Source organism: Sciurus carolinensis, chromosome 9, assembly GCF_902686445.1.
Source record: "Sciurus carolinensis chromosome 9, mSciCar1.2, whole genome shotgun sequence".
NCBI lineage: Eukaryota > Metazoa > Chordata > Mammalia > Rodentia > Sciuridae > Sciurus > Sciurus carolinensis.
In genome coordinates, this window is record NC_062221.1 from 58926922 (window position 1) to 58947459 (window position 20538).

The window sequence follows — 20538 nt, forward strand, 5'->3', positions numbered from 1 at the left end:
ACGGAGAAGACTGACTTAGATATCCTGGACTTTGAGTTTGTTGCAGTAATTGGATAGAACTTTGTTTTGTGTCCTTATCAATATATTAAAAAAAGTTACCCAAAGTTTGTGAATTATCAAAATTGTTCACTATAGTAAAGGTTGCTAATGTTTTCTTAATGTCAAGTTATTTTCTCATTCCTGAGTATATAAACTAAATTTTAAGTCTTCCTTGTGGTTAAAGGTGAGCACATGACTAAGTTATGACCAATGAAATAAGAATAGAAGTGATGTGCCCGCTTCCTGGCAGAGCCCATAAAACCCTTTCTCCTGTGATCCTTTCTCTCTTAGCACTCATCCTCTGGTTGTATTATGAAGATGGCAGGAACTTAGAGAAGAGAGTTATAACACAGGGTGAATCCCTGCATGACTGCATGGAGCAGAACCTCTCACAAACTTGAACTTCAGATCTCCTTTTGAGCCATTTGGTAAAGCTTTATTTTCTTTTATCAATTACCTACCTCCCCTTCCAATGCCTGCTCAACCTCTGGTTCTCAGTACAAGTACGTTGACCACTAGAAGTCTGGATCTGGCCATTTACCCTCCAGAGCTTTGTCTACCTATCCCAACCTCTACTGCTCCCTTTTAACCAACACCACATAGCATATTGTAAAGTCTGCTTCAGAATTTTCCATCTATTTTTATTCATCAGACCACAACTGCTTTAACTCCTGGACTATGTTGTTGTTTGCTTCTTTCATCACTTCAGTGCCCAATAAAGCATGATACATACTCAGTGCACAGTATGTCTTAATTATTCAGTTCATTGATGTCCTAGTGGAGCAGCTGAGAGATGTTTGGGAACTTGAATGAGCTGTATCACTCTGAGGCTGAACTCTTGACCACTCCAAAGCTCTCCAGGGGTGTTTTTGGTGTCTTCCAAGAAAAATTTTAGATCAGGACAAAGTTATTATTTTTACTGATGATGCAACCAAAGTTAAACAACCAATCTGTAAAATTCTGCTGACAACTTTGATTACATTGATTTTCTTTCTTTTTTCTTTAATTGTCAGGAAACCATTCAAGATTTTATTTGTATCAAAATGAAATATAAAGAAGAAAAGTATGTTATATTAACAAACAGTTTTGTTTCAGAAAGAAATTTCACATGAAAGGGAGACAGGTAATAACTTATATTCACATATGAAAGTGAATTAAAACTATATGAAGCACTGATAATAAATATGAAATGAAAAGTCTTTTTAATTCTAAAAAAATTGAATCAAGAAAAGTCAATAGTTATTAATATACACAGTCACATTAAAAAAGACAGTAACAGATAATGACAGTCTTGCCTCAGATTCATCCACAAAATATTACCTTTTGTTTAAAAACAAAAAGGTATTATATTGGTCTTTAAGACAACTCTTTAGTTGACAGTTCCAGTGGACTTTGGAATCAAATCAATCACATCAGCCTCTATGTATCACACCCACATTTGTCAGAGCAGGATAGAAGCCATTCAATTACACCTTGCAGCTAGACAGAATATCTTCCACTAAATCTCTTGTAAACCCAGGCATCAACCTTAAACCGCTGCCTCCGGATGCCCACCACATCAGGTTTTTGAAGCTGGTAGACTTCTAGTTCAAACTGCGTTGTCACTTTGCCAAAACCTGATTGTGTTTGACACTTCAGTGTATAGCCCTTTTGTACATAGTCAACATGCTTCTTTGGAAGAATAGACATTATTTCATGCAAGAGTTGATCAGGATTCACTAATCTGGTCGTAGTCACATTATGGTGAAGCTTTAGCCTTCTTGGCCCATCTTTGGCAGAGCCTTTCCTTTTGCTCCTGGGAAGCACAGCGATAGCCTTATCCAACCTCCTTTCAAGGCTCCCAAACGCTTTGGTTCCTTTTCTTTTTGGAGTATCCTCCATATGAGCCTGGTTGAGATCTAGTTCCACTGAACAGCACCTCCTCTCAGGGCTAATGACACTTGTCATTAACTTGTCTGCTCCTGCTGAATTGATTACATTGATTTTCAATGAGTAATAGTTCTATTAGAAATAGAAATCAGTGAAGGGTTATGCTTCTTGTATTATTAGTATTATTATTATTTTATTATTATTATTATTTTTGGATGGACTTTTGCTATGACCTGGCCTCAAACTACTGGATCTGAGAAATCCTCCTGCCTCAACCTCTGAAATAGCTGTCACTACAGGTGTGCACCACTATTCCTGGCTATTCTTTTATTTAAGGTAGTTTATAGAAGTGTTTCACTTGCCTAAGGAGAATCACTTTGGGTTGAGAAAGAAATTCTTATGAGTTTGCTTTTTAAAAAGGAATCATCCATTTTTCTTTTACTTGATATATTTTCATTACTTTTTTAAAAAATTCATTTTTATTGTAAACAAATAGGATACATCTTGTTTCTCTGTTTGTACATGAAGTAGAGGCATACCATTTGTGCAATCATACATTTACCTAGGGTAATAGTTTTTGATTCATTCTGTTATTTTTTCTTCCCCCCACCCCTCCCACTCCTCTTTTCCCTCTATAGAGTCCCTCCTTCCTCCATTCTTGCCCCCTTCCCACCCCCTATATATGTCATCATTAGTGAATGATGACATTCAGTGAGATCATTCATCCTTTGGTTTTTTGAGATTGGCTTATCTCACTTAGCATGATATTCTCCAACTGCATCCATTTGCCTGCAAATGCCATAATTTTATTATTCTTTATGGCTGAGTAATATTTCATGGGATATATATACCACAGTTTCTTTATCCATTCATCAATTGAGGAGCATCTAGGTTGGTTCCACAATCTGGCTATTGTGAATACATTGTTGTGGCTGTATCTCTGTAGTATGCTGATTTTAAGTCCTTTGGGTATAGGCCAAGGAGTGGGATAGCTGGGTCAAATGGTGTTTCCATTCCAAGTTTTCTAAGGAATCTCCACACTGCTTTCCAGAGTGGCTGCACTAATTTACATCCCCACCAGCAATGTATGAGTGTACCTTTTTCCCCATATCCTCGCCAACACCTATTGTTGCTTGTATTCTTGATAATCACCATTCTAATTGGGGTGAGATGGAATCTTAGGGTGGTTTTGATTTGCATTTCTCTTATTACTAAATATGTTGAACATTTTTCCATATGTTTGTTGATTGCTTGTAGATCTTCTTCTGTGAAGCATCTGTTCATATCCTTAGCCCATTTGTTGATTGGGTTATTTGTATTCTTGGTGTAGAGTTTTTTGAGTTCTTTATAGATTCTGGAAATTAGTACTCTATCTGAAGTATGAGTGGCAAAGATTTTCTCCCAGTCTGTAGATTCTCTCTTCGCATTGCTGATAGTTTCCTTTGCTGAGAGAAAGCTATTTAGTTTGAAGCTATCCCAGTTATTGATTCTTGCTTTTATTTCTTGTGCTATGGGAGTCCTGTTGAGGAAGTCTGATCCTAAGCCAAGAATTTGAAGATTTGGACCTGCTTTTTCTTCTGTAAGATGTAGGATCTCTGGTCTGATTCCGAGGTCCTTGATCCATTTTGAGTTGATTTTTGTGCAGGGTGAGTGATAGGGGATTAGTTTCATTCTGTTGCATATGGATTTCCAGTTTTCCCAGCACCATCTGTTGAAGAGGCTTTCTTATCTTCATTGCATATTTTTGGCCCCTTTGTCTAGTATGAGAAAATTGTATGTATTTGGGTTTGTGTCCATGTCCTCTATTCTGTACCATTGATCAGCCTGTCTATTTTGGTGCCAATACCATGCCGTTTTTGTTACTATTGCTTTGTAGTAGAGTTGAAGGTCTGGTATTGCAATACCCCCTGCTTCACTTTTCCTGCTAAGGATTGCTTTAGCTATTCTGGGTTTCTTATTCTTCCAGATGAATTTCATGATTGCTTGCTCTATTTCTGTAAGGTACGTCATTGGGATTTTAATTGGAATTGCATTGAGTCTGTAGAGAACTTTTGGTAGTATGGCCATTTTGACAATATTAATTCTTCCTATCAAAGAACATGGGGGATCTTTCCATCTTCTAAGGTTTTCTTTAATTTCTTTCTTTAGTGTTCTGTAGTTCTCATTGTATAGGTCTTTCACCTCTTTTGTTAGATTGATTCCCAAGCATTGTATTTTTTTCGATGCTATTGTGAATGGGGTAGTTCTCCTGACTTCTCTTTCTGAAGATTCATCTCTTATGTATAAAAATGCATTGGATTTATGAGCATTAATCTTATATCCTGCTACTTTACTGAATTCACTTATGAGATCTAAAAGTTTTCTGGTGGAATTTTCTGGTTCCTCTAAATATATAATCATGTCATCAGCAAATAGGGATAGTTTGGGTTCTTCTTTTCCTATTCGTGTCCCTTTAATTTCCTTGGTCTGTCTAATTGCTCTGGCTAGAGTTTCGAGGACAATGTTGAATAGAAGTGGTGAAAGAGGGCATCCTTGCCTTGTTCCAATTTTTAGGGGGAATGCTTTCAGTTTTTCACCATTTAGAATGATATTGGCCATGGGCTTAGCATAGATGGCCTTTAAAATATTAAGGAATGTTCCCTCTATCCCTATTTTTCCAGTGTTTTGAGCATGAAGGGATGGTGTATTTTATCAAATGTCTTTTCTGCATCTATCGAAATAATCATGTGATTCTTTAACTTTAAGTCTATTGATATGGTGAATGACATTTATTGATTTCCGGATGTTGAACCAACCTTGCATCCCTGGGATAAATCCCACTTGATCGTGGTGCACTATCTTTTTAATATATTTTTGTATGCAATTTGCTAAGATTTTGTTGAGAATTTTTGCATCACTGTTCATTAAGGATATTGGTCTGAAATTTTCTTTCCTCGTGGTGTCTCTGTCTGGTTTAGGTATCAGGGTGATACTGGTTTCATAGAATGAGTTTGGGAGGGTTCCCTCCTTTTCTATTTCATGAAATACTTTGAGAAGTATTGGAATGAACTCTTCTTTAAAGATTTTGTAGAACTCGGCTGAGAACCCATCTGGTCCTGGACTTTTCTTTGTTGGTATGCTTTTGATGACTTCTTCTATTTCATTACTTGAAATTGATCTATTTAAATTGTGTATGTCAGTTTCAAGATGGTGGACTAGAAGGCGGATGCATTTCATGTTGCTCCAGGACGCAGGATTCAAAAGAGGAGATAATGAGAGACTTGGGACCAACTCAAAGCGGCCAGGTGAGTCTCTCCCGTTGGGGAGGCGTACCGGATGGGGCAGTAGTCCCGGAACGCAGGGAAATTTGTGAAGTAGAGTCGCCCAAAGAGACACCCCTCCCCCCGCTGGAGTGGTAAACATGGACAACTGGGAACATCGTAGAGGTGGCTGCTCAGCACAGTGCTTGGACTCAGAGCAACCACTGGGGCTCCGGGCGGCTGCCTGAGGAGGAGCTGCGCGGCGAGCTGTTTGGAATCAGAGCGACTGCTTCTGAACACTGGGGGGCTGCCCGGAGGAAGAGGAAGAGCACGGCGGGTCACTTGGACTCGAGGGACTACACCAGAGCTACAGGCGGTTGCCAGAGGAGGAACTGCGCAGCGAGCTGTTTAGACTCAGAGCGACTGCTTCTGAACACCGGGGGGCTGCCCGGAGGAAGGGGAGGAGCGCGGCGCATCGCTTGGTCTAGGAGTGGCTGCATCAGAGCTCCAGGTGGCTGCTCAGAGGAGGAGGCGAGTGGTGAGTTGTTTGGACTCAAAGCGACCGCTCCTGAACACCGGTGGCCTGCCTGGAGGAGGAGCGCGGTGGGTCTCTTGGTCTCTGAGCGACCACTCCTGAACACCTGGGGGGTTACCCAGAGGAGGAGGAGGAATAGGGCAGGTCGCTTCGACTCAGAGTGACTGCCTAGGGCTACGGGCGGTTGGCAGGAGGAGGAGACGCGAAGTGAGTTGCTTGGACTTCTAGTGACTGCGTCGGAACACGGGGCAGCTGTATGGAGGAAGAGATGTGTGGTGGGTCTATGGGTCTCAGAACTATTGTATGGGGCTCCAGGTGGCGGCCCAGAGGAGGGGTCGCATAGGCAGGTGATTAGGTGCAGAGCAGGGTCCCAGGACCTAGGTGGCTTCTTGGTGGAAGAGCCGCACAGAGACACACTTAGGGGCGGAGCTAGGTTCCAGGACTGCGGGCAGCTTCTCTGAGGAGGGGCAGCCTAAGGAGACTCGTCTGCGAAGGGTGAGGCTACCAGGCCCAGGAGGTAGGTCCAGGACCCTGGGACGTTGCAGAGGAAGACAGCCCAGCCCAGGCGGTAGTTGTAGATTGAGGGGAACCTCTAGGAGGGCAACTGACCAGCGAGACCTCCCCACTGTTTGAGTCTTCCCTGCCAGGTGAGGATTTCCCACAAGGACGGTAAAACCAGAGACACAGGCCCAAACAGGCCATGCCTCAGCCCGCAGCCTAGTTCCCCTTTGGATGACCATTGGTCAACAAGTGGAGGCACCTCTGTCCACTATCAGGGAATATACCCCACCTGAGGGTCATCAACCCTAGAGAGGCAGCTTCCTTGTGGAGCACTGCATTATCAACTTCCTCCAAGACTTCAAGCTACTGAAGGATAAGAGGGGATATACTAGCAATCTTCAGGGACATTATAAGTCAATAGAGGAAATCTGCAATATCTTAATGACCCACTGATTCCTGAACAATATGAGAAAACAAGGGAAGAAAATGCCCCAAACAAATCTAGATGCTATATCAATAAAATCCAACGACAGCATGGCAGAAGAAATGAGAGAAAGGGAGTTCAGAATGTACATAATTAAAATGATCAGAGAAGCAAACGATGAGATGAAAGAGCAAATGCAGGCATTGAAGGAGGAGATGAAAGAGCAAATGCAGGCACTGAATGATCGCACCAATCGACAGTTAAAAGAGCAAATACAGGAAGCAAAAGATCATTTCAATAAAGAGTTAGAGATATTGAAAAAAAAACGAATAGAAATCCTTGAAATGAAGGAAACAATAAACCAAATTAAGAACTCCATAGAAAGCATAACTAATAGGATAGAACACCTGGAAGACAGAACCTCAGATATTGAAGACAAAATATTTCACTTTGAAAACAAAGTTGAACAAACAGAGAAGATGGTAAGAAATCATGAACAGAATCTCCAAGAACTATGGGATATCATGAAAAGGCCAAATTTGAGAATTATTGGGATTGAGGAAGGCTTAGAGAAACAAACCAAAGGAATGAACAATCTATTCAATGAAATAATATCAGAAAATTTCCCAAATCTGAAGAATGAAATGGAAAATCAAGTTCAAGAGGCTTATAGAACTCCAAATACACAAAATTACAACAGACCCACACCAAGGCACATTATAATGAAAATAACTAACATACAAAATAAAAACAGAATTTTAAAGGCTGTGAGAGAAAAGAACCAAATTACATTCAGGGGGAAACAAATACGGATATCAGCAGATTTTTCAATCCAGACCCTAAAAGCTAGAAGGGCCTGGAACAACATTTTTCAAGCCCTGAAAGAAAATGGATGCCAACCAAGAATCTTATACCCAGCAAAACTTACCTTCAAATTTGATGATGAAATAAAATCATTCCATGAAAAACAAAAGCTAAAAGAATTTAGAAAAAGAAAGCCAGCATTACAGAACATTCTCAGCAAAATATTCCATGAGGAAGAGATAAAAAACAAATAAGCAAATCAGCAAAGGGAGGAATTATCCTAAAGGAACTGTCAAATAAAGGAGGAACCAAGTTTTGTCAAAAAAAATAAATAAATAAAATTAAAAAAATGAACCAAATGACTGGGAATATAAATCATATCTCAATAATAACCCTGAATGTTAATGGCCTGAATTCATCAATCAAAAGACATAGACTGGCAGACTGGATTAAAAAGAAAGATCCAACAATATGTTGCCTGTAAGAGACTCACCTCATAGAAAGAGATACCCATAGACTAAAGGTGAAAGGATGGGGAAAAACATACCATGCACATGGGCTCAGCAAAAAAGCTGGAGTATCCATCCTCATTTCAGATAATGTGGACTTCAAGCCAAAGTTAGTCAGAAGGGATAAAGAAGGACATTTCATACTGCTTAAGGGAAGCAAAAATCAGCAAGATAAAACAATCATAAACATCTATGCCCCAAACAGTGGCTCATCCATGTATGTCAAACAAATCCTTCTCAATTTTGGAAACCAAATAGACCATAACACAATAATACTAGGTGATTTTAACACGCCTCTCTCACCACTGGACAGATCTTCCAAACAAAAATTGAACAAAGAAACCATAGATCTCAATAACACAATCAATAATTTAGACTTAACAGACATTTATAGAATATACCATCCAACCAAGAGCGAATACATTTTCTTCTCAGCAGCACATGGATCCTTCTCTAAAATAGACCATATATTATGCCACAAAGCTAATGTGAGCAAATACAAGAAGATAGAGATACCTTGTATTCTATCAGATCATAATGGATTGAAGTTAGAAATAAATGAAAGAGTAAAAAACAGAAACGACTCCAACACCTGGAGATTAAACAATATGCTATTATATGATGAATGGATAACAGAAGATATTAGGAAGGAAATTAAAAAAATTCTTAGAGGTAAATGAGAACAAAGAAACATCATATCAAAATCTCTAGGACACTATGAAAGAAGTACTTAGCGGAAAATTTATTTCATGGAGCGCATTTAATAAAAGAAGTAAAACTCAACAAATAAATGACCTAACACTACAGCTCAAAGCCCTAGAAAAAGAACAGACCAACACCAAAAGTAGTAGAAGACAGAAAATAGTTAAACTCAGAGCTGAAATCAACCAAACTGAAACAAAAGAAACAATACAAAAAATTGACAAAATAAATAGTTGGTTCTTTGAAAAAATAAACAAAATTGATAAACCTTTAGCCACACTAACAAAGAGAAGACGAGAGAAAACCCAAATCACTGAAATTCGGAATGAACAAGGAAATATCACAACAGACACGATTGAAATACAAAACATAATTAGAAGCTATTTTGAAAATCTATACTGCAACAAAATAGAAAATTTCAAAGATATCAACAGGTTTCTAGAGACATATGAATTGCCTACACTGAACTAGGAGGACATACACAATTTAAATAGACCAATTTCAAGTAATGAAATAGAAGAAGTCATCAAAAGCCTTCCAACAAAGAAAAGTCCAGGACCATATGGGTTCTCAGCCGAGTTCTACAAAACCTTTAAAGAAGAGCTCATTCCAATACTTCTCAAAGTATTCCAGAAAATAGAAGAGGAGGGAACTCTCCCAAACTCATTCAATGAAGCCAATATTACCCTGATACCTAAACCAGATAGAGACACATGGAGGAAAGAAAATTTCAGACCAATATCCTTAATGAACATCGATGCAAAAATTCTAAACAAAATTTTAGCAAATCACATACAAAAACATATTAAAAAGATAGTGCTTATGAGTTCTAAAAGTTTTCTGGTGGAATTTCCAGGTTCCTCTAAATATATAATCATGTCATCAGCGAACAGGGATAGTTTGAGTTCTTCTTTTCCTATTCGTATCCCTTTAATTTCTTTCGTTTGTCTGATTGCTCTGGCTAGAGTCTCAAGGACGATGTTGAATAGAAGCGGTGAAAGAGGGCATCCCTGCCTTGTTCCAGTTTTTAGGGGGAACGCTTTCAGTTTAACTGGAAAACCATAAGCAATAGAATGAAATTAAACCCCTATCTCTCACCCTACACAAAACTCAACTCAAAATGGATCAAGGACCTCGGAATCAGACCAGAGACCCTGCATCTTATAGAAGAAAAAGTACGTCCAAATCTTCAACTTGTTGGCTCAGGATCAGATTTCCTTAACAGGACTCCCATAGCATAAGAAATAAAAGCAAGAATCAACAACTGGGATAGATTCAAACTAAAAAGCTTTCTCTCAGCAAAGGAAACTATCAGAAATGTGAAGAGAGAGCCTACAGAGTGGGAGAATATCTTTGCCAACCATACCTCAGATAGAGCGCTAATTTCCAGAATCTATAAAGAACTCAAAAAACTGTACACCAAGAATACAAATAATCCAATCAACAAATGGGCTAAGGAAATGAACAGACACTTCACAGAAGAAGATGTACAAGTAATCAACAGATATATGAAAAAATGTTCAACATCCCTAGTAATAAGGGAAATGCAAATCAAAACTACCCTAAGATTTCATCTCACCCCAATTAGAATGGCGATTATCAAGAATACAAGCAACAATAGGTGTTGGCGAGGATGTGGTGAAAAAGGAACACTCATACATTGCTGGTGGGGTTGCAAATTAGTGCAGCCACTCTGGAAAGCAGTATGGAGATTTTTCAGAAAGCTTGGAATGGAAACACCATTTGACCCAGCTATCCCACTCCTTGGCCTATACTCAAAGGACTTACAATCAGCATACTACAGAGATACAGCCACATCAATGTTCATTGCTGCTCAATTCACCATAGCCAGATTGTGGAACCAACCTAGATGCCCTTCAGTTGATGAATGGATAAAGAAACTGTGGCATATTTATACAATGGAATATTACTCCGCAATGAAGAATGATAAAATTATGGCATTTGCAGGCAAATGGTCGAAATTGGAGAATATCATGCTAAGTGAGATAAGCCAATCTCAAAAAACTAAAGGACGAATGATCTCGCTGATAAGCGGATGAGGACATATAATGGGGGGTGGGAGGGGCTAGCATTAGGTTTAGGGTTAGGTTTAGAGTTAGGCTAAGGAGAGCTGCAAGAATGAAGGAAAGAAGGACTGTGTAGAGGGAAAAGAGGGGTGGGAGGGGTGGGGGGAGGGGAAAAATAAAATAAACATCATTACCCTATGTAAATGTAAAAAAAAAAAAAAAAAAAAAAAAAAAAGATAGTTCACCATGATCAAGTGGGTTTCATCCCAAGGATGCAAGGTTGGTTCAACATCAGGAAATCAATAAATGTCATTCACCATATCAATAGACTTAAAGTCAAGAATCACATGATTATTTCAATAGATGCAGAAAAAGCATTTGATAAAATACAGCACCCCTTCATGCTCAAAACACTAGAAAAAATAGGGATAGTGGGAACATTCCTTAACATTTTAAAGGCCATCTGTGCTAAGCCCATGGCTAATATCATTCTAAATGGTGAAAAACATTCCCCCTAAAAACTGGAACAAGGCAGGGATGCCCTCTTTCACCACTTCTTTTCAATATCATCCTTGAAACTCTAGCCAGAGCAATTAGACAGACCAAAGAAATTAAAGGGATACGAATAGGAAACGAAGAACTCATACTATCCCTATTTGCTGATGATATGATTATATACTTAGAGGAACCAGGAAATTCCACCAGAAAACTTTTAGATCTCATAAGTGAATTCAGTAAAGTAGCGGGATATAAGATCAATGCACATAAATCTAAGGCATTTTTATACATAAGTGTTGAATCTTCAGAAAGAGAAATTAGGAAAACTACCCCATTCACAATAGCATCGAAAAAAATAAAATACTTGGGAATCAATCTCACAAAAGAGGTGAAAGACCTCTACAGTGAGAACGACAGAACACTAAAGAAAGAAATTAAAGAAAACCTCAGAAGATGGAAAGATCTCCCATGTTCTTTGATAGGAAGAATTAATATTGTCAAAATGGCCATACTACCAAAAGTGCTATACAGATTCAATGCAATTCCAATTAAAATCCCAATGATGTACCTTACAGATAAGAGCAAGAAATTATGAAATTCATCTGGCAGAATAAGAAACCCAGAATAGCTAAAGCAATCCTTGGCAGAAAGAGTGAAGCAGGGGGTATCGCAATACCAGACCTTCAACTCTACTACAAAGCAATAGTAACAAAAACAGCATGGTATTGGTACCAAAATAGAAAGGTGGATCAATGGTACAGAATAGAGGACACGGACACAAATCCAAATAAATACAATTTTCTCATACTAGACAAAGGGGCCAAAAATATGCAATGGAGAAAAGATAGCCTCTTCAACAAATGGTGGTGGGAGAATTGGAAATCCATATGCAACAGAATGAAACTAAACCCTATCTCTCACCATGCACGAAACGAAACTCAAAATGGATTAAGGATCTCGGAATCAGACCAGAGACCATGCATCTTATAGAAGAAAATGTAGGTCCAGAGCTTCAACATGTTGGCTTAGGACCAGACTTCCTCAACAGGACTCCCATAGCACAAGAAATAAAAGCAAGAATCAATAACTGGGATAGATTCAAACTAAAAAGCTTTCTCTCAGCAAAGGAAACTATCAGCAATGTGAAGAAAGAGCCTACAGAGTGGGAAAAAATCTTTGCCAATCATACTTCAGATAGAGCACTAATCTCCAGAATCTATAAAGAACTCAAAAAACTCTACACCAAGAATGCTAATAATCCAATCGACAAATGGGCTAAGGAAATGAATAGACACTTCACAGAAGAAGATGTACAAGCAATCAACAAACATATGGAAAAATGTTCAACATATTTAGTAATAAGAGAAATGCAAATCAAAACCACCCTAAGATTCCATCTCACCCCAATTAGAATGGCGATTATCAAGAATACAAGCAACAACAGGTGTTGGCGAGGATTTGGGGATAAAGGCACACTCATACATTGCTGGTGGGGCTGCAAATTAGTGCAGCCACTCTGGAAAACAGCGTGGAGACTCCTTAGAAAACTTGGAATGGAACCACCATTTGACCCAGCTATCCCACTCCTTGGCCTATACCCAAAGGACTTAAAATCAGCATACTACAGAGATACAGCCACATCAATGTTCATAGCTGCTCATCGCCAGAATGTGGAACCAACCTAGATGTCCTTCAGTTGATGAATGGATAAAGAAACTGTGGTATATATATACAATGGAATATTACTCAGTCATAAAGAATGATAAAATTATGGCATTTGCAGGCAAATGGATGAAATTGGAGAAATTCATGCTAAGTGAGATAAGCCAATCTCCAAAAACCAAAGGACGAATGATATCGCTAATAAGTGGATGATGACACAATAATGGTGGGTGGGAGTGGTTAGTGTTAGGTTAGAGTTAGGTTTAGGGAGGGGGGCAAGAATGGAAGAAGGAAGGACTGTATAGAGGGAAAAGAGGGGTGGGAGGGATGGGCGGAAAGGAAAAAATAACAGAATGAATCAAACAACATTACCCTATGTAAATTTATGATTACACAAATGGTATGCCTTTATGCCATGTACAAACAGAGAAACAACATGTATCCCATTTGTTTACAATAAAAAAATAAATAGTGTATGTCCTCCTTGTTCAGTTTAGGTAATTCATATATCTCTAGAATCCTGTTGATGTCTTCGAGATTTTCTATTTTGTTGGAGTATAGATTTTCAAAATAGCTTCTGATTATGTTTTGTATTTCAATTGTGTCTGTTGTGATATTTCCTTGTTCATTCCAAATTTTAATAATTTGGGTTTTCTTTCTTCTTCTCTTTGTTAGTGTGGCTAAGGGTTTATCAATTTTGTGTATTTTTTCAAAGAACCAACTATTTATTTTGTCAATTTTTTTGATTGTTTCTTTTGTTTCAATTTCATTGATTTCAGCTGTTTTTAACTATTTCCTGTCTTCTACTACTTTTGGTGTTGGTCTGTTCTTCTTTTTCTAGGCCTTTGAGCCATAGTGTTAGGTCATTTATTTGTTGATTTTTTCTTCTTTTATTGAATGCACTCCATGAAATAAATTTTCCTCTAAGTACTGCTTTCATAGTGTCCCAGAGATTTTGATATGTTGCTTCTTTGTTCTTGTTTACTTCTAAGAATATTTTAGTTTACTTCGATATCTTCTGTTATCCATTCATCATACAATAGCATATTATTTAATCTCCAGATATTGGAATAGTTTCTGTTTTTTATTGTGTCATTTATTTCTAATTTTAATCCATTATGATCTGATAGAATACAAGGTATTATCTCTATCTTCTTGTATTTGCTAACAGTAGCTTTGTGGCTTAATATATGGTCTATTTTGTAGAAGGATTCATGTGCTGCTGAGATGAAAGTGTATTCGCTCTTTGTTGGACGGTATATTCTACAAATGTTCGTTAAATCTAAATTATTGATTGTGTTTTTGAGATCTATGGTTTCTTTGTTCAATTTTTGTTTGGAGGATCTGTCCAGTGGTGAGAGAGGCGTGTTAAAATCACCTAGTATTATTGTGTTGTGGTCTATTTGGTTTCTGAAATTGAGAAGGATTTGTTTGACGTATATGGATGAGCCACTGTTTGGGGCATAGATATTTATGATTGTTATGTCTTCCCGATTTATGCTTCCCTTAAGCAGTATGAAATGTCCTTCTTTATTCCTCTGACTAACTTTGTCTTGAAGTCCACATTATCTGAAATGAGGATGGATACTCCAGCTTTTTTGCTGTGTCCATCTGCATGATATGCTTTTCCCCATCCTTTCACCTTTAGTCTGTGGTCATCTCTTTCTATGAGATGAGTCTCTTGCAGGCAGTAAATTGTTGGATCTTTCTTTTTAATCCAATCTGCCAGTCTATATCTTTTGATTGATGAATTCAGGCCATTAACATTCAGGGTTTTATTGAGATATGATTTGTTTTCCTGGTCATTTGGCTCATTTTTTTTTTTTTTGACACGACTTGATTTCTCCTTTATTTGGTTGTTCCTTTAGGGTAGTTCCTCCCTTTGCTGATTTACATCGTTGTTTTTAATCTCTTCCTCATGGAATATTTGCTGAGAATGTTCTGTAATGCCAGCTTTCTTTTTGTAAATTCTTTTAGCTTTTGTTTATTATGGAATGATTTTATTTTGTCGTCAAATCTGAAGGTAAGTTTTGCTGGTAGAAGATTCTTCGTTGGCATCCATTTTCTTTCAGAGCTTGAAAAATGTTCCAGGCCCTTCTAGCTTTTAGGGTCTGGATTGAAAAATCTGCTGATATCTGTATTGGTTTCCCCCTGAATGTAATTTGATTCTTTTCTCTCACAGCCTTTAAAATTCTGTCTTTATTTTGTATGTTAGGTATTTTCAGTATAATGTGCCTTGGTGTGGGTCTATTGTAATTTTGTGTATTTGGAGTACTATAAGCCTCTTGTGCTTGATTTTCCATTTCATTCTTCAGATTTGGGAAATTTTCTGATATTATTTTATTGAATAGATTGTTCATTCCTTTGGTTTGTTTCTCTAAGTCTTCCTCAATTCTGATAATTCTTAAATCTGGCCGTTTCATGATATTCCATAGTTCTTTTAGATTCTGTTGATGATTTCTTACCATCTTCTCTGTTTGGTCAACTTTGTTTTGAAGATTAAATATTTTGTCTTCGATATCTGAGGTTCTGTCTTCCAGGTGTTCTATCCTATTGGTTGTGCTTTCTATGGAGTTTTTAATTTGGTTTATTGTTTCCTTCATTTCAAGGATATCTGTTTGTTTTTTTTTTCAATATCTCTCTTTATTGTAATGATCTTTTGTTTCCTGTATTTGCTCTTTTAACTGTCGATTAGTGCTATCATTCAATGACTGCATTTGCTCTTTCATCTCCTCGTTTGCTTCTCTGATCGTTTTGATTATGTACATTCTGAACTCCCTTTCTGACATTTCTTCTGCCATGCTGCCTTTGGATTTTATTGCTAAACCATCTAGGCTAGTTTGGGACATTTTCTTCCCTTGTTTTCTCATATTGTTCAGATATCTACCCCTCTAGTATTGAAACTCTGGGATATTGCAGATTTCCTCTATTGACTAATATTTTCTCTGTAGATTTCCAATAACTCACCTCTTAGCCTTCAGTAGCCTGAAGTCTTGGAGGAACTTGATAATGTGGTGCTCCACTAGGAAGCTAGCCTTCTAGGGGTGGTGGCCTTCAGGTGGGGTATATTCCCCGGTGATTCTAAGTTGGTCCCAAGTCTCTCAATACTTCCTCTTCTTGGCTCCTGGGTCTTGTCAAAGGTCCTCTAGCCTCCTGTAGGTGTCTCAGGAAGGAAGTTGTCCTTCCAATGATGATGACTGTGCCGTCAAGAGTAATTCAAAATGCCTACACCAGCCTATAAAAAACATCTCTAGTAGTAAGAGAAGTGCAAATCAAAACTACCCTAAGATTCCATCTCACCCCAATTAGAAGGGCGATTATCACGAACACATGCAACAATAGGTGTTGGCGAGGAGGCAGGGAGAAAGGTACACTCATACATTGCTGGTGGGGTTGCAAATTAGTGCAGCCACTCTGGAAAGCAGTATGAAGATTCCTCAGAAAGCTTGGAATGGAACCACCATTTGACCCAGCTATCCCACTCCTTGGCCTATACCCAAAGGACTTAAAATCAGCATACCACAGAGATACAGCCACAACGATGTATTCACAATAGCCAGATTGCGGAACCAACCTAGATGTCCTTCAGTTGATGAATGGATAAAGAAACTGTGGCATATATATACAATGGAATATTACTCCGCCATAAAGAATGATAAAATTATGGCATTTGCAGGCAAATGGATGAAATTGGAGAATATCATGCTAAGTGAGATAAGCCAATCTCAAAAAACCAACGGTCAAATGATCTCGCTGATAAGCAGATGAGGACATATAATGGGGGGTGGGAGGGATTAGCGTTAGGGTTAGGGTTAGGTTCAGGGTTAGGGTTAAGGAGTGGCACGAATGGAGGAAGGAAGGACTGTATAGAGGGAAAAGAGGGGTGGGAGGGATGGGGGGAAGGAAAAAAAATAATAATGAATCAAACAACATTACCCTATGTAAATTTATGATTATGCAAATGGTATGCCTTTACTTCATGTACAGAGAAACAACATGTATCCCATTTGTTTACAATAAAAAAAATAATAAAAAAAATAAAAAAGCAGTCTCTGGCTAACTCCGTGATGGTGACAAACCTCGGCGTGGTGGTCGGGCGGAGTTGTTCAGTGATGTCGTCTTGCTTGGCCTGGTGGTTGGGCAGGTTGGCTACCCGCTGCCCGGTTTCGCAAGGCAGGGGTGATTGGGTGCCCGCCTGCTACCTCTGCGATGTAGGCGGCCTGGCTCACCCCCCAGCTCGCTCTGCAACTGCGACCAACCAGTGATGGCACTGAGCTAGGTGCAGAGGTCAGGCGGGGTCGCTCAGTTATGACGTCTGTGCTTGGCCTGCTGGCTGGGCAGGTTAGTGCCCTCCGCCTACCTCTGTGATATAGGCGGCCTGAGTCACCTGCCTGCTCCCTCCGTGACTTTTATTACTTTTAAAAGGCTTATGTTGGAGGGAACTTTCAGATACAGACTAGATGACCATATCATTAGCTAAATAATTAAATTTACTCAGCATTAATGGGGCACCTACTAAATTAACAGTATTATACCAAATACAAGGAAGCATGTAGTAGTGAATGGAAGAATGTACAAAACAGAAAGTCCAGAAACAGCAGCAGCAGCTGTTTTAATATTAGGGGTGGTGGCAGCTGTCACTGTTGAGCACTTACTAGTGCCTGGAACACAAATCATATTATATCTAGCTCTCAAAATAACCCCCAAACTAAGTATTTGCTAATATCCATATTTTCATAGTTAAGGAAATAAAAAAATTCTGAGAGATTGAATAACTTGCTCAAGATTAGAAAAAAAAGCTACCAAGTGAATTTTAACACAGTCCTCTCTGAATTCACATGCAGTTTCCCCTGCAGTAACACACATTTGTGCAGTCACAGGATCCAGGTTCAAGTTTATTTTCTGCCTTCTAGCGTGTGTGAGTCTCAGCTTTCTCATCTTAACATCCTAAAAGTGATCATCATGGCTGTAGTGGATGTGAAAGGGTTTGAATGGAGCATGTGACACAACAGGGTGGAAAGTGCCAGATGATGCAATATTGCTATAGAGAAGGAGCTGAAGTTGTCTACAGGGACAGATTTCTACCTGTTGGAATACAAGGGCAGGACTAAACATTTGTGGATATAGGCTCTTGGAAAGCAACCATGACTTCTGTCCCAAGAGAGTGGCTTTATTCAATAGCAGCAGCAGGCAGAGGAAGTTTATTATGCACAAAGTTTTTCCTTCTGTCATGCAAATACATGTAGGCAACTGTAATAGAGTTCTAAAGACCACTGACATCAGAAACACTGTAGCTCCAATTTAAAAGATGTAGTAACTCCTTTATATTCTTTAGAATTCCGCACTGGGGTGAGCAAATCTGAGTCTATAAGGAAAATGCCTGTACTTACAAATAATGTTTTATTGGAATTAAGTCAGGCACGTTGTTCACATATTTTTAATGGTTTATTTCTTTATTTCTTTTTCTTTTTTTTTTTTTTTTTGTTCTTCAGTTGCAGAGTTAAGTAGTTGAGTAGTTGCTATAGACCACTCTCCTCTCTGTAGGACTCTGACTCTGTATGAGTTTGTTTGGCATGAAAAATCCAAAATATTTATAATCTGTCCCTTTGAAAAAAAATGCTTAAGGAACTTTGCTTTGAATGGAAACAGCAGCCATCGGTTAGATAATAATTACTCTAAGTGTGTATCTGTATATATATGAGTAGAGGGAAGGAAGGCTGCGGTGAGCACTGTGGGCACTCTTTATTCCTCTGTTCATTGTTGATGGAAGCGAGCCTGTCAGCAGCTGGTCACTAAGAAAGGGAGCACACCATGAGCAGTGGTTTTCGACTTTAGCTGCATACTGGAACTACCTGAGAATCTTTTAAAACTCTTGATGCTCAGACGATATCCCAGACCAATTAAATCAAAGTCTCTTAGGGCATTAGTAATTGTTAAAGCTTTACAGGTGATTCCATTGTGCAGCCAAGATTGAGAATTATTAAGGTAGTAGAAATAACTCTGGCTTGGGTTTCAGAAATACAGATCAGAACCCAAGTTCTGTTAACTAAATGGTGGAAGGTCTCAAAGAGAAATTGATATACTCAATGAGAAACAGGTATTCTATGTCCTTTTAAAACAAGAATTTAAATTTTTACTCAGTGTAGCTGTGAGGATTCCTTGGGAGGCTCTAAAGTAATGGAGTTCTAATTTTTTCTTTTGGTGGTGCTGGGATAGGACTCATGTCCATGTGAAGCCAATGCTTTTACCACTGAGCTATGTCCTTGGCCCAGTAATGGAATTCTTAATTTGGGTTTGCTCTTTGCTGTAAGAGACTATACTTGCTATAGCAACAATGAATTTCAGTATTTGTGAACTCTGGAAGGTATCAAATAGGTATGAAAAAGGAATTTGGTATGGAAAAAGTCCATCTGAAATTTAAGTTGTATTAAGTAAAACAACAAAACAAAAAATTAAAAACATCAGGTCTGTTTGATAGAGACCTTAGGTATCATTGTACATTACCTCCCAGCAAAGTGAGGCATGGACATTGCAATACTTTATCTCTATACACCTCTTTCCTCTTGGAGAGAGTGAGTGGATAAGTAAATGTGGTTAAAAGAGGGACACAGGAGTGAACTGGGACTTTGCTATTCAAGTTTTTAGCTGTAGCTTTCCATTTGATATCTTAGGACCAATTATTTGCTCCAGGACAGAATAAGGTAACTAATTCACCAGTGGCATTCTGGAGAGTGACTGGAGGGCTGCTCTGGCCTCACTTGCTCCTTCATGGCTTATTGGTGGTCACCAGGACTAGAGTCCAGGTGTTTTCTGAAGGCATGATAAAATCCAGGTATCCTCATTAGAGTTGTGGTAGAATTGTGGAGTACTTAACATTTTTAAGTTATTAGCTCCTGTTAATATTGTTAATTTATTTCACTGGTCTGAGTGAAAGGAAATTGACCTAGTGAGTGTAAATAATGTCTAAGAGGAGGGAGCAGAGAAAGAATGGTGCTAATTGTGGAAGGCAAACATGTTGAGATCCTAAAAGGAAGAGCTTGGGAAATAGGTAGCTAGGGATTCTGTTCAGTGAAAATTCCTTTTCTTCCCCTGCCCCAATTCTAAAAGTAATACTGAATCATCATAGAAAATTTGGGAACACTAATGAGTATTAAGCAAACAACTAACCTAAAGTCATTCTGTAATCTTTTAAAATTAATTTTTAAAATTTGTTCTAATTAGTTATGCATGACAGTAGAATGCATTTATGCATTTTGATAAATCATACATAAATGGAGTATAAGTTCTCATTTTTCTGATTGTACATATTATAGGATCACATTGGTCATACACTCATATATGTACATGAGGTAATAATCTGTGTTTCACTCTACTATCATTCCATCCCCCATACCCCTTCACCTCCCTTCAGTCCCTGCTACCTAAAGTAACTTTATTCTTCCTAGCCACCCACGGCTCCTTATTGTGAATTAGCATCTGCATTATCAGAGGAAACATTTGACCTTTGGTTTTTTGGGTTTGGCTTATTTCTCTTAGCATGATATTCTCCAGTTCCATCTATTATCAACAAATGTCATAATTTCATTCTTAAAGTTGAGTTATATTCCATTGTGTGTGTGTGTGTATATATATGGATATATATATATATATATATATATATATATATGATACTTTTTTTAATTCATTCATCTGTTGAAGGATACCTAGGTTGGTTCCATAGTTTAGTTAT

At 38.3% G+C, this 20538-nt stretch overlaps 1 pseudogene; it reads right to left on the reverse strand.

Moving 5' to 3' along the window:
* Window positions 1–1505: 1505 nt before the first annotated feature.
* Window positions 1506–20538, reverse strand: part of LOC124993627 (maternal embryonic leucine zipper kinase-like) — a 67814-nt pseudogene continuing 48781 nt past the window's right edge.